The sequence below is a fragment of the Podarcis tiliguerta genome (assembly GCF_965153285.1).
Source record: "Podarcis tiliguerta genome assembly, chromosome: 9".
Lineage (NCBI taxonomy): Eukaryota > Metazoa > Chordata > Lepidosauria > Squamata > Lacertidae > Podarcis > Podarcis tiliguerta.
In genome coordinates, this window is record NC_139542.1 from 64547089 (window position 1) to 64561959 (window position 14871).

A 14871-nucleotide genomic window follows, 5' to 3' on the forward strand; every position below is an offset into this window, starting at 1 on the left:
TTTCAAAAAATCTTTTTCCTCCGGTTAAGTTGTCGAGGGCTGATTTCTTGTCCTGTGATAAAAATCCTTCTGTTTCGACTTCCAAACCTTTCAGGGGAGCATTTGCAAGCGTTTGGCACAATTTTTGAGTGAATAGCCAAAAGTCAGATTTTTCCTGAAATTCTTTTCAAAAAACCTTTTTCCGCCGGTTAAGTTGTCGAGGGCTGATTTCTTATCCTGTGTTAAAAAGCCTTCTGTTTCGACCGGCAAACCTTTCGGGGGACCATTTGCAAGCGATTGGGACCGTTTTTGAGTGAATTGCCAAAAGTCAGATTTTTGCTGAAATTGTGACCCCGGGGGTTAGGGATTTTTTCAAAATACCTTTTTCCGCCAGTTAAGTTGTCGAGGGCTGATTTCTTGTCCTGTGATAAAAAGCCTTCTGTTTCGACTCCCAAACCTTGGGGGGGAGCATTTCCAAGCATTTGGCACCATTTTTGAGTGAATTTCCAAAAGTCAGTATTTTGCTGAAATTGTGACCCCGGGGGTTAGGGATTTTTTCCAAAAAGCTTTTTCCGCCGGTTTAGTTATCGAGGGCTGATTTCTTGTCCTCTGATAAAAAGCCATCTGTTTCGACTCCCAAACCTTTCAGGGGAGCATTTGCAAGCATTTGGCACCATTTTTCAGTGAATTGCTAAAAGTCAGTATTTTGCTGAAATTGTGACCCCGGGGCTTTGGGATTTTTTCAAAAAATCTTTTTCCTCCGGTTAAGTTGTCGAGGGCTGATTTCTTGTCCTGTGATAAAAAGCCTTCGGTTTCGACTCCCTACCCTTTCAGGGGAGCATTTGCAAGCGTTTGGCACCATTTTTGAGTGAATTGCCAAAAGTCAGATTTCTCCTGAAATTCTTTTCAAAAAAACTTTTTCCGCCGGTTAAGTTGTCGAGGGCTGATTTCTTATCCTGTGATAAAAAGCCTTCTGTTTCGACTCCCAAACCTTTCGGGGGAGCATTTGCAAGCATTTGGCACCATTTTTGAGTGAATTGCCAAAAGTCAGATTTTTGCTGAAATTGTGACCCCGGGGTTAGGGATTTTTTCAAAAAACCTTTTTCTGCCGGTTAAGTTGTCGAGGGCTGATTTCTTGTCCTGTGATAAAAAGCCTTCTGTTTCGACTCCGAAACCTTTCGGGGGAGCATTTGCAAGCATTTGGCAACATTTTTGAGTGAATTGCCAAAAGTCAGATTTTTGCTGAAATTGTGACCCCGGGGGTTAGGGATTTTTTCAAAAAACCTTTTTCCCCCGGTTAAGTTGTCGAGGGCTGATTTCTTGTCCTGTGATAAAAAGCCTTCTGTTTCGACTCCCTTCCCTTTCAGGGGAGCATTTCCAAACGTTTGGCACCATTTTTGAGTGAATTGCCAAAAGTCAGATTTTTCCTGAAATTCTTTTCAAAAAACCTTTTTCCGCCGGTTAAGTTGTCAAGGGCTGATTTCTTGTCCTGTGATAAAAAGCCTTCTGTTTCGACCGGCAAACCTTTCAGGGGACCATTTGCCAGCGATTGGGACCGTTTTTGAGTGAATTGCCAAAAGTCAGATTTTTGCTGAATTTGTCACCCCGGGGGTTAGGAATTTTTTCAAAAAACCTTTTTCTGCCGGTTAAGTTGTCGAGGGCTGATTTCTTGTCCTGTGATAAAAAGCCTTCTGGTTCGACTCCCAAACCTTTCGGGGGAGCATTTGCAAGCATTTGGCACCATTTTTGAGTGAATTGCCAAAAGTCAGATTTTTGCTGAAATTGTGAGCCCGGGGGTTAGGGATTTTTTCAAAAAACCTTTTTCCGCCGGATAAGTTGTCGAGGGCTGATTTCTTGTCCTGTGATAAAAAGCCTTCTGTTTCGACTCCCTACCCTTTCAAGGAAGCATTTGCAAGCATTTGGCACCATTTTTGAGTGAATTGCCAAAAGTCAGATTTTTGCTGAAATTGTGACCCCGGGGGTTAGGGATTTTTTCAAAAAACGTTTTTCTGCCGGTTAAGTTGTCGAGGGCTGATTTCTTGTCCTCTGATAAAAAGCCATTGTTTCGACTCCCAAACCTTTCAGGGGAGCATTTGCAAGCATTTGGCACCATTTTTGAGTGAATTGCCAAAAGTCAGTATTTTGCTGAAATTGTGACCCCGGGGCTTTGGGATTTTTTCAAAAAATCGTTTTCCTCCGGTTAAGTTGTCGAGGGCTGATTTCTGGTCCTGTGATAAAAAGCCTTCTGTTTCGACCGGCAAACCTTTCAGGGGACCATTTGCAAGCGATTGGGACCGTTTTTGAGTGAATTGCCAGAAGTCAGATTTTTGCTGAAATTGTGACCCCGGGGGTTAGGGATTTTTTCAAAAAGCTTTTTCTGCCGGTTAAGTTGTCGAGGGCTGATTCTTGTCCTGTGATAAAAAGCCTTCTGTTTCGACTCAAAAACCTTTCGGGGGAGCATTTGCAAGCGTTTGGCACCATTTTTGAGTGAATTGCCAAAAGTCAGTATTTTGCTGAAATTGTGACCCCGGGGCTTTGGGATTTTTTCAAAAAATCTTTTTCCTCCGGTTAAGTTGTCGAGGGCTGATTTCTTGTCCTGTGATAAAAAGCCTTCTGTTTCGACTTCCAAACCTTTCAGGGGAGCATTTGCAAGCGTTTGGCACAATTTTTGAGTGAATAGCCAAAAGTCAGATTTTTCCTGAAATTCTTTTCAAAAAACCTTTTTCCGCCGGTTAAGTTGTCGAGGGCTGATTTCTTGTCCTGTGATAAAAAGCCTTCTGTTTCGACTCCCAAACCTTGGGGGGGGAGCATTTCCAAGCATTTGGCACCATTTTTGAGTGAATTGCCAAAAGTCAGTTTTTTGCTGAAATTGTGACCCCGGGGCTTAGGGATTTTTTCAAAAAACCTTTTTCTGCCGGTTTTGTCGTCGAGGGCTGATTTCTTGTCCTGTGATAAAAAGCCTTCTGTTTCGAATCCCAAACCTTTCGGGGGACAATTTGCAAGCGATTGGGACCGTTTTTGAGTGAATTGCCAAAAGTCAGATTTTTCCTGAAATTGTGACCCCGGGGGTTAGGGATTTTTTCAAAATACCTTTTTCCGCCGGTTAAGTTGTCGAGGGCTGATTTCTTGTCCTGTGATAAAAAGCCTTCTGTTTCGACTCCCAAACCTTGGGGGGGGGGGAGCATTTCCAAGCATTTGGCACCATTTTTGAGTGAATTGCCAAAAGTCAGATTTTTGCTGAAATTGTGACCCCGGGGGTTAGGGATTTTTTCAAAAAACCTTTTTCCCCCGGATAACTTGTCGAGGGCTGATTTATTGTCCTGTGATAAAAAGCCTTCTGTTTCGACTCCCAAAACTTTCAGGGGAGCATTTCCAAACGTTTGGCACCATTTTTGAGTGAATTGCCAAAAGTCAGATTTTTCCTGAAATTCTTTTCAAAAAACCTTTTTCCGCCGGTTAAGTTGTCGAGGGCTGATTTCTTATCCTGTGATAAAAAGCCTTCTGTTTCGACCGGCAAACCTTTCAGGGAACCATTTGCAAGCGATTGGGACCGTTTTTGAGTGAATTGCCAAAAGTCGGATTTTTGCTGAAATTGTGACCCCGGGGGTTAGGGATTTTTTCAAACAACCTTTTTCCGCCGGTTAAGTTGTCGAGGGCTGATTTCTTGTCCTGTGACAAAAAGCCTTCTGTTTCGACTCCCTACACTTTCAGGGGAGCATTTGCAAGCATTTGGCAACATTTTTGAGTGAATTGCCAAAAGTCAGATTTTTGCTGAAATTGTGACCCCGGGGCTTAGGGATTTTTTCAAAAAATCTTTTTCCACCGGTTAAGTTGTCTAGGGCTGATTTCTTGTCCTGTGATAAAAAACCTTCTGTTTCGACCGGCAAACCTTTCAGGGGAACATTTGCAAGCGATTGGGACCGTTTTTGAGTGAATTGCCAAAAGTCAGATTTTTGCTGAAATTGTGACCCCGGGGTTAGGGATTTTTTCTAAAAACTTTTTTCTGCCGGTTAAGTTGTCGAGGGCTGATTTCTTGTGCTGTGATAAAAAGCCTTCTGTTTCGACTCCAAAACCTTTCGGGGGAGCATTTGCAAGCATTTGGCACCATTTTTGAGTGAATTGCCAAAAGTCAGATTTTTGCTGAAATTGTGACCCCGGGGTTAGCGATTTTTTCAAAAAACCTTTTTCCCCCGGATAACTTGTCGAGGGCTGATTTATTGTCCTGTGATAAAAAGCCTTCTGTTTCGACTCCCAAAACTTTCAGGGGAGCATTTCCAAACGTTTGGCACCATTTTTGAGTGAATTGCCAAAAGTCAGATTTTTCCTGAAATTCTTTTCAAAAAACCTTTTTCCGCCGGTTAAGTTGTCGAGGGCTGATTTCTTATCCTTTGATAAAAAGCCTTCTGTTTCGACCGGCAAACCTTTCAGGGGACCATTTGCAAGCGATTGGGACCGTTTTTGAGTGAATTGCCAAAAGTCAGATTTTTGCTGAAATTGTGACCCCGGGGGTTAGGGATTTTTTCAAACAACCTTTTTCCGCCGGTTAAGTTGTCGAGGGCTGATTTCTTGTCCTGTGACAAAAAGCCTTCTGTTTTGACTCCCTACCCTTTCAGGGGAGCATTTGCAAGCGTTTGGCACCATTTTTGAGTGAATTGCCAAAAGTCAGATTTTTCCTGAAATTCTTTTCAAAAAACCTTTTTCTGCCGGTTAAGTTGTCGAGGGCTGATTTCTTGTCCTGTGATAAAAAGCCTTCTGTTTCGACCGGCAAACCTTTCAGGGGACCATTTGCCAGCGATTGGGACCGTTTTTGAGTGAATTGCCAAAAGTCAGATTTTTGCTGAATTTGTCACCCCGGGGGTTAGGGATTTTTTCAAAAAACCTTTTTCTGCCGGTTAAGTTGTCGAGGGCTGATTTCTTATCCTGTGTTAAAAAGCCTTCTGTTTCGACCGGCAAACCTTTCAGGGGACCATTTGCAAGCGATTGGGACGGTTTTTGAGTGAATTGCCAAAAGTCAGATTTTTACTGAAATTGTGACCCCGGGGGTTAGGGATTTTTTCAAAAAACCTTTTTCTGCCGGTTAAGTTGTCGAGGGCTGATTTCTTGTCCTGTGATAAAAAGCCTTCTATTTCGACCGCCAAACCTTTCAGGGGACCATTTTCAAGCGATTGGGACCGTTTTTGAGTGAATTGCCAAAAGTCAGATTTTTGCTGAAATTGTGAGCCCGGGGGTTAGGGATTTTTTCAAAAAACCTTTTTCTGCCGGTTAAGTTGTCGAGGGCTGATTTCTTGTCCTGTGATAAAAAGCCTTCTGTTTCGACCCCCAAACCTTTCAGGGGACCATTTGCAAGCGATTAGGACCCTTTTTGAGTAAATTGCCAAAAGTCAGATTTTTGCTGAAATTGTGACCCCGGGGGTTAGGGATTTTTTCAAAAAACCTTTTTTTGCCGGTTAAGTTGTCGAGGGCTGATTTCTTGTCCTGTGATAAAAAGCCTTCTATTTCGACCGCCAAACCTTTCAGGGGACCATTTTCAAGCGATTGGGACCGTTTTTGAGTGAATTGCCAAAAGTCAGATTTTTGCTGAAATTGTGAGCCCGGGGGTTAGGGATATTTTCAAAAAACCTTTTTCCGCCGGTTAAGTTGTCGAGGGCTGATTTCTTGTCCTGTGATAAAAAGCCTTCTGTTTCGACTCCCTACCCTTTCAGGGGAGCATTTGCAAGCATTTGGCAACATTTTTGAGTGAATTGCCAAAAGTCAGATTTTTGCTGAAATTGTGACTCCGGGGCTTAGGGATTTTTTCAAAAAATCTTTTTCCACCGGTTAAGTTGTCTAGGGCTGATTTCTTGTCCTGTGATAAAAAGCCTTCTGTTTCGACCGGCAAACCTTTCAGGGGAACATTTGCAAGCGATTGGGACCGTTTTTGAGTGAATTGCCAAAAGTCAGATTTTTGGTGAAATTGTGATCCCTTGGCTTAGGGATTTTTTCAAAAAATCTTTTTCCGCCGGTTAAGTTGTCGAGGGCTGATTTCTTGTCCTGTGACAAAAAGCCTTCTGTTTCGACTCCCTACCCTTTCAGGGGAGCATTTGCAAGCGTTTGGCACCATTTTTGAGTGAATTGCCAAAAGTCAGATTTTTCCTGAAATTCTTTTCAAAAAACCTTTTTCTGCCGGTTAAGTTGTCGAGGGCTGATTTCTTGTCCTGTGATAAAAAGCCTTCTGTTTCGACCGGCAAACCTTTCAGGGGACCATTTGCCAGCGATTGGGACCGTTTTTGAGTGAATTGCCAAAAGTCAGATTTTTGCTGAATTTGTCACCCCGGGGGTTAGGGATTTTTTCAAAAAACCTTTTTCTTCCGGTTAAGTTGTCGAGGGCTGATTTCTTATCCTGTGTTAAAAAGCCTTCTGTTTCGACCGGCAAACCTTTCAGGGGACCATTTGCAAGCGTTTGGGACCGTTTTTAGTGAATTGCCAAAAGTCAGATTTTTGCTGAAATTGTGAGCCCGGGGGTTAGGGATTTTTTCAAAAAATCTTTTTCCACCGGTTAAGTTGTCGAGGGCTGATTTCTTGTCCTGTGATAAAAAGCCTTCTGTTTCGACTCCCAAACCTTTCGGGGGAGCATTTGCAAGCATTTGGCACCATTTTTGAGTGAATTGCCAAAAGTCAGATTTTTGCTGAAATTGTGACCCCGGGGCTTAGGGATTTTTTCAAAAAATCTTCTTCCACCGCTTAAGTTGTCGAGGGCTGATTTCTTGTCCTGTGATAAAAAGCCTTCTGTTTCGACTCCCAAACCTTTCGGGGGAGCATTTGCAAGCATTTGGCACCATTTCTGAGTAAATTGCCAAAAGTCAGATTTTTGCTGAAATTGTGACCCCGGGGGTTAGGGATTTTTTCAAAAAGCCTTTTTCTGCCGGTTAAGTTGCCTAGGGCTGATTTCTTGTCCTGTGACAAAAAGCCTTCTGTTTCGACCGGCAAACCTTTCAGGGGACCATTTGCAAGCGATTGGGACCGTTTTTGAGTGAATTGCCAAAAGTCAGATTTTTGCTGAAATTGTGAGCCCGGAGGTTAGGGATTTTTTCAAAAAACCTTTTTCCGCCGGTTAAGTTGTCGAGGGCTGATTTCTTGTCCTGTGATAAAAAGCCTTCTGTTTCGACTCCCAAACCTTTCGGGGGAGCATTTGCAAGCATTTGGCAACATTTTTGAGTGAATTGCCAAAAGTCAGATTTTTGCTGAAATTGTGACCCCGGGGCTTAGGGATTTTTTCAAAAAATCTTTTTCCACCGGTTAAGTTGTCTAGGGCTGATTTCTTGTCCTGTGATAAAAAGCCTTCTGTTTCGACCGGCAAACCTTTCAGGGGAACATTTGCAAGCGATTGGGACCGTTTTTGAGTGAATTGCCAAAAGTCAGATTTTTGCTGAAATTGTGAGCCCGGGGGTTAGGATATTTTCAAAAAACCTTTTTCCGCCGGTTAAGTTGTCGAGGGCTGATTTCTTGTCCTGTGATAAAATGCCTTCTGTTTCGACTCCCTACCCTTTCAGGGGAGCATTTGCAAGCATTTGGCAACATTTTTGAGTGAATTGCCAAAAGTCAGATTTTTGCTGAAATTGTGACCCCGGGGCTTAGGGATTTTTTCAAAAAAACTTTTTTCCACCGGTTAAGTTGTCTAGGGCTGATTTCTTGTCCTGTGATAAAAAGCCTTCTGTTTCGACCGGCAAACCTTTCAGGGGACCATTTGCAAGCGATTGGGACCGTTTTTGAGTGAATTGCCAAAAGTCAGATTTTTGCTGAAATTGTGACCCCGGGGGTTAGGGATTTTTTCAAACAACCTTTTTCCGCCGGTTAAGTTGTCGAGGGCTGATTTCTTGTCCTGTGACAAAAAGCCTTCTGTTTTGACTCCCTACCCTTTCAGGGGAGCATTTGCAAGCGTTTGGCACCATTTTGAGTGAATTGCCAAAGTCAGATTTTCCTGAAATTCTTTTCAAAAACCTTTTTCTGCCGGTTAAGTTGTCGAGGGCTGATTTCTTGTCCTGTGATAAAAGCCTTCTGTTTCGATCGGCAAACCTTTCAGGGGACCATTTGCCAGCGATTGGGACCGTTTTTGAGTGAATTGCCAAAAGTCAGATTTTTGCTGAATTTGTCACCCCGGGGGTTAGGGATTTTTTCAAAAAACCTTTTTCTGCCGGTTAAGTTGTCGAGGGCTGATTTCTTATCCTGTGTTAAAAAGCCTTCTGTTTCGACCGGCAAACCTTTCAGGGGACCATTTGCAAGCGATTGGGACGGTTTTTGAGTGAATTGCCAAAAGTCAGATTTTTACTGAAATTGTGACCCCGGGGGTTAGGGATTTTTTCAAAAAACCTTTTTCTGCCGGTTAAGTTGTCGAGGGCTGATTTCTTGTCCTGTGATAAAAAGCCTTCTATTTCGACCGCCAAACCTTTCAGGGGACCATTTTCAAGCGATTGGGACCGTTTTTGAGTGAATTGCCAAAAGTCAGATTTTTGCTGAAATTGTGAGCCCGGGGGTTAGGGATTTTTTCAAAAAACCTTTTTCTGCCGGTTAAGTTGTCGAGGGCTGATTTCTTGTCCTGTGATAAAAAGCCTTCTGTTTCGACCCCCAAACCTTTCAGGGGACCATTTGCAAGCGATTAGGACCCTTTTTGAGTAAATTGCCAAAAGTCAGATTTTTGCTGAAATTGTGACCCCGGGGGTTAGGGATTTTTTCAAAAAACCTTTTTTTGCCGGTTAAGTTGTCGAGGGCTGATTTCTTGTCCTGTGATAAAAAGCCTTCTATTTCGACCGCCAAACCTTTCAGGGGACCATTTTCAAGCGATTGGGACCGTTTTTGAGTGAATTGCCAAAAGTCAGATTTTTGCTGAAATTGTGAGCCCGGGGGTTAGGGATATTTTCAAAAAACCTTTTTCCGCCGGTTAAGTTGTCGAGGGCTGATTTCTTGTCCTGTGATAAAAAGCCTTCTGTTTCGACTCCCTACCCTTTCAGGGGAGCATTTGCAAGCATTTGGCAACATTTTTGAGTGAATTGCCAAAAGTCAGATTTTTGCTGAAATTGTGACCCCGGGGCTTAGGGATTTTTTCAAAAAATCTTTTTCCACCGGTTAAGTTGTCTAGGGCTGATTTCTTGTCCTGTGATAAAAAGCCTTCTGTTTCGACCGGCAAACCTTTCAGGGGAACATTTGCAAGCGATTGGGACCGTTTTTGAGTGAATTGCCAAAAGTCAGATTTTTGGTGAAATTGTGATCCCTTGGCTTAGGGATTTTTTCAAAAAATCTTTTTCCGCCGGTTAAGTTGTCGAGGGCTGATTTCTTGTCCTGTGACAAAAAGCCTTCTGTTTCGACTCCCTACCCTTTCAGGGGAGCATTTGCAAGCGTTTGGCACCATTTTTGAGTGAATTGCCAAAAGTCAGATTTTTCCTGAAATTCTTTCAAAAAACCTTTTTCTGCCGGTTAAGTTGTCGAGGGCTGATTTCTTGTCCTGTGATAAAAAGCCTTCTGTTTCGACCGGCAAACCTTTCAGGGGACATTTGCCAGCGATTGGGACCGTTTTGAGTGAATTGCCAAAAGTCAGATTTTTGCTGAATTTGTCACCCCGGGGTTAGGGATTTTTTCAAAAAACCTTTTTCTTCCGGTTAAGTTGTCGAGGGCTGATTTCTTATCCTGTGTTAAAAAGCCTTCTGTTTCGACCGGCAAACCTTTCAGGGGACCATTTGCAAGCGTTTGGGACCGTTTTTAGTGAATTGCCAAAAGTCAGATTTTTGCTGAAATTGTGAGCCCGGGGGTTAGGGATTTTTCAAAAACCTTTTTTCCGCCGGTTAAGTTGTCGAGGGCTGATTTCTTGTCCTGTGATAAAAAGCCTTCTGTTTCGACTCCCAAACCTTTCGGGGGAGCATTTGCAAGCATTTGGCACCATTTTTGAGTGAATTGCCAAAAGTCAGATTTTTGCTGAAATTGTGACCCCGGGGGTTAGGGATTTTTTCAAAAAATCTTTTTCCACCGGTTAAGTTGTCGAGGGCTGATTTCTTGTCCTGTGATAAAAAGCCTTCTGTTTCGACTCCCAAACCTTTCGGGGGAGCATTGCAAGCATTTGGCACCATTTTTGAGTGAATTGCCAAAAGTCAGATTTTTGCTGAAATTGTGATCCCGGGGCTTAGGGATTTTTTCAAAAAATCTTCTTCCACCGCTTAAGTTGTCGAGGGCTGATTTCTTGTCCTGTGATAAAAAGCCTTCTGTTTCGACTCCCAAACCTTTCGGGGGAGCATTTGCAAGCATTTGGCACCATTTCTGAGTAAATTGCCAAAAGTCAGATTTTTGCTGAAATTGTGACCCCGGGGTTAGGGATTTTTTCAAAAAGCCTTTTTCTGCCGGTTAAGTTGCCTAGGGCTGATTTCTTGTCCTGTGACAAAAAGCCTTCTGTTCGACCGGCAAACCTTTCAGGGGACCATTTGCAAGCGATTGGGACCGTTTTTGAGTGAATTGCCAAAAGTCAGATTTTTGCTGAAATTGTGAGCCCGGAGGTTAGGGATTTTTTCAAAAAACCTTTTTCCGCCGGTTAAGTTGTCGAGGGCTGATTTCTTGTCCGGTGATAAAAAGCCTTCTGTTTCGACTCCCAAACCTTTCGGGGGAGCATTTGCAAGCATTTGGCACCATTTTTGAGTGAATTGCCAAAAGTCAGTATTTTGCTGAAATTGTGACCCCGGGGGTTAGGGATTTTTTCAAAAATTCTTTTTCCTCCGGTTAAGTTGTCGAGGGCTGATTTCTTGTCCTGTGATAAAAAGCCTTCTGTTTCGACTCCCTACCCTTTCAGGGGAGCATTTGCAAGCATTTGGCAACATTTTTGAGTGAATTGCCAAAAGTCAGATTTTTGCTGAAATTGTGACCCCGGGGCTTAGGGATTTTTTCAAAAAATCTTTTTCCACCGGTTAAGTTGTCTAGGGCTGATTTCTTGTCCTGTGATAAAAAGCCTTCTGTTTCGACCGGCAAACCTTTCAGGGGAACATTTGCAAGCGATTGGGACCGTTTTTGAGTGAATTGCCAAAAGTCAGATTTTTGCTGAAATTGTGAGCCCGGGGGTTAGGGATATTTTCAAAAAACCTTTTTCCGCCGGTTAAGTTGTCGAGGGCTGATTTCTTGTCCTGTGATAAAAAGCCTTCTGTTTCGACTCCCTACCCTTTCAGGGGAGCATTTGCAAGCATTTGGCAACATTTTTGAGTGAATTGCCAAAAGTCAGATTTTTGCTGAAATTGTGACCCCGGGGCTTAGGGATTTTTTCAAAAAATCTTTTTCCACCGGTTAAGTTGTCTAGGGCTGATTTCTTGTCCTGTGATAAAAAGCCTTCTGTTTCGACCGGCAAACCTTTCAGGGGAACATTTGCAAGCGATTGGGAACGTTTTTGAGTGAATTGCCAAAAGTCAGATTTTTGGTGAAATTGTGATCCCTTGGCTTAGGGATTTTTTCAAAAAATCTTTTTCCGCCGGTTAAGTTGTCGAGGGCTGATTTCTTGTCCTGTGACAAAAAGCCTTCTGTTTCGACTCCCTACCCTTTCAGGGGAGCATTTGCAAGCGTTTGGCACCATTTTTGAGTGAATTGCCAAAAGTCAGATTTTTCCTGAAATTCTTTTCAAAAAACCTTTTTCTGCCGGTTAAGTTGTCGAGGGCTGATTTCTTGTCCTGTGATAAAAAGCCTTCTGTTTCGACCGGCAAACCTTTCAGGGGACCATTTGCCAGCGATTGGGACCGTTTTTGAGTGAATTGCCAAAAGTCAGATTTTTGCTGAATTTGTCACCCCGGGGGTTAGGGATTTTTTCAAAAAACCTTTTTCTTCCGGTTAAGTTGTCGAGGGCTGATTTCTTATCCTGTGTTAAAAAGCCTTCTGTTTCGACCGGCAAACCTTTCAGGGGACCATTTGCAAGCGTTTGGGACCGTTTTTAGTGAATTGCCAAAAGTCAGATTTTTGCTGAAATTGTGAGCCCGGGGGTTAGGGATTTTTTCAAAAAACCTTTTTCCGCCGGTTAAGTTGTCGAGGGCTGATTTCTTGTCCTGTGATAAAAAGCCTTCTGTTTCGACTCCCAAACCTTTCGGGGGAGCATTTGCAAGCATTTGGCACCATTTTTCAGTGAATTGCCAAAAGTCAGATTTTTGCTGAAATTGTGACCCCGGGGGTTAGGGATTTTTTCAAAAAATCTTTTTCCACCGGTTAAGTTGTCGAGGGCTGATTTCTTGTCCTGTGATAAAAAGCCTTCTGTTTCGACCACCAAACCTTTCAGGGGACCATTTGCAAGCGATAGGGACCGTTTTTGAATAAATTGCCAAAAGTCAGATTTTTGGTGAAATTGTGACCCCGGGGGTTAGGGATTTTTTCAAAAAACCTTTTTCTGCCGGTTAAGTTGTCGAGGGCTGATTTCTTGTCCTGTGATAAAAAGCCTTCTGTTTCGACCGGCAAACCTTTCAGGGGACCATTTGCAAGCGTTTGGGACCGTTTTTAGTGAATTGCCAAAAGTCAGATTTTTGCTGAAATTGTGAGCCCGGGGGTTAGGGATTTTTTCAAAAAACCTTTTTCCGCCGGTTAAGTTGTCGAGGGCTGATTTCTTGTCCTGTGATAAATAGCCTTCTGTTTCGACTCCCAAACCTTTCGGGGGAGCATTTGCAAGCATTTGGCACCATTTTTGAGTGAATTGCCAAAAGTCAGATTTTTGCTGAAATTGTGACCCCGGGGCTTAGGGATTTTTTCAAAAAATCTTTTTCCACCGCTTAAGTTGTCGAGGGCTGATTTCTTGTCCAGTGATAAAAAGCCTTCTGTTTCGACTCCCAAACCTTTCGGGGGAGCATTTGCAAGCATTTGGCACCATTTTTGAGTGAATTGCCAAAAGTCAGTATTTTGCTGAAATTGTGACCCCGGGGGTTAGGGATTTTTTCAAAAATTCTTTTTCCTCCGGTTAAGTTGTCGAGGGCTGATTTCTTGTCCTGTGATAAAAAGCCTTCTGTTTCGACTCCCAACCCTTTCAGGGGAGCATTTGCAAGCGTTTGGCATCATTTTTGAGTGAATTACCAAAAGTCAGATTTTTCCTGAAATTTTTTTCAAAAAAACCTTTTTCCGCCGGTTAAGTTGTCGAGGGCTGATTTCTTGTCCTGTGATAAAAAGCCTTCTGTTTCGACCGGCAAACCTTTCAGGGGACCATTTGCAAGCGATTGGAACCGTTTTTGAGTGAATTGCCAAAAGTCAGATTTTTGCTGAAATTGTGACCCCGGGGATTAGGGATTTTTTCAAAAAACCTTTTTACGCCGGTTAAGTTGTCGAGGGCTGATTTCTTGTCCTGTGATAAAAAGCCTTCTGTTTCGACCCCCAAACCTTTCAGGGGACCATTTGCAAGCGATTGGGACCGTTTTTGAGTAAATTGCCAAAAGTCAGATTTTTGCTGAAATTGTGACCCCGGGGGTTAGGGATTTTTCCAAAAAACCTTTTTCTGCCGGTTAAGTTGTCGAGGGCTGATTTCTTGTCCTGTGATAAAAAGCCTTCTATTTCGACCGCCAAACCTTTCAGGGGACCATTTTCAAGCGATTGGGACCGTTTTTGAGTGAATTGCCAAAAGTCAGATTTTTGCTGAAATTGTGAGCCCGGGGGTTAGGGATTTTTTCAAAAAACCTTTTTCCGCCGGTTAAGTTGTCGAGGGCTGATTTCTTGTCCTGTGATAAAAAGCCTTCTGTTTCGACTCCCTACCCTTTCAGGGGAGCATTTGCAAGCATTTGGCAACATTTATGAGTGAATTGCCAAAAGTCAGATTTTTGCTGAAATTGTGACCCCGGGGCTTAGGGATTTTTTCAAAAAATCTTTTACCACCGGTTAAGTTGTCTAGGGCTGATTTCTTGTCCTGTGATAAAAAGCCTTCTGTTTCGACCGGCAAACCTTTCAGGGGAACATTTGCAAGCGATTGGGACCGTTTTTGAGTGAATTGCCAAAAGTCAGATTTTTGGTGAAATTGTGATCCCTTGGCTTAGGGATTTTTTCAAAAAATCTTTTTCCACCGGTTAAGTTACAGAGGGCTGATTTCTTGTCCTGTGATGAAAAGCCTTCTGTTTCGACCTCCAAACCTTTCAGGGGACCATTTGCAAGCGATTGGGACCATTTTTGAGTAAATTGCCAAAAGTCAGATTTTTGCTGAAATTGTGACCCCGGGGGTTAGGGATTTTTTCAAAAAACCTTTTTCTGCCGGTTAAGTTGTCGAGGGCTGATTTCTTGTCCTGTGATAAAAAGCCTTCTGTTTCGACTCCCTACCCTTTCAGGGGAGCATTTGCAAGCGTTTGGCACCATTTTTGAGTGAATTGCCAAAAGTCAGATTTTTGCTGAAATTGTGACCCCGGGGCTTAGGGATTTTTTCAAAAAACCTTTTTCTGCCGGTTAAGTTGTGTAGGGCTGATTTCTTGTCCTCTGATAAAAAGCCTTCTGTTTCGACTCCCTACCCTTTCAGGGGAGCATTTACAAGCGTTTGGCAGCATTTTTGAGTGAATTGCCAAAAGTCAGATTTTTCCTGAAATTTTTTTCAAAAAACCTTTTTCCGCCGGTTAAGTTGTCGAGGGCTGATTTCTTGTTCTGTGATAAAAAGCCTTCTGTTTCGACCCCCAAACCTTTCAGGGGACCATTTTCAAGCGATAGGGACCGTTTTTGAGTGAATTGCCAAAAGTCAGATTTTTGCTGAAATTGTGACCCCGGGGCTTAGGGATTTTTTCAAAAAATTTTCTTCCAACGCTTAAGTTGTCGAGGGCTGATTTCTTGTCCTGTGATAAAAAGCCTTCTGTTTCGACCGGCAAACCGTTCAGGGGACCATTTGCAAGCGATTGGGACCGTTTTTGAGTGGATTACCAAAAGTCAGATTTTTGCTGAAATTGTGACCCCGGGGGT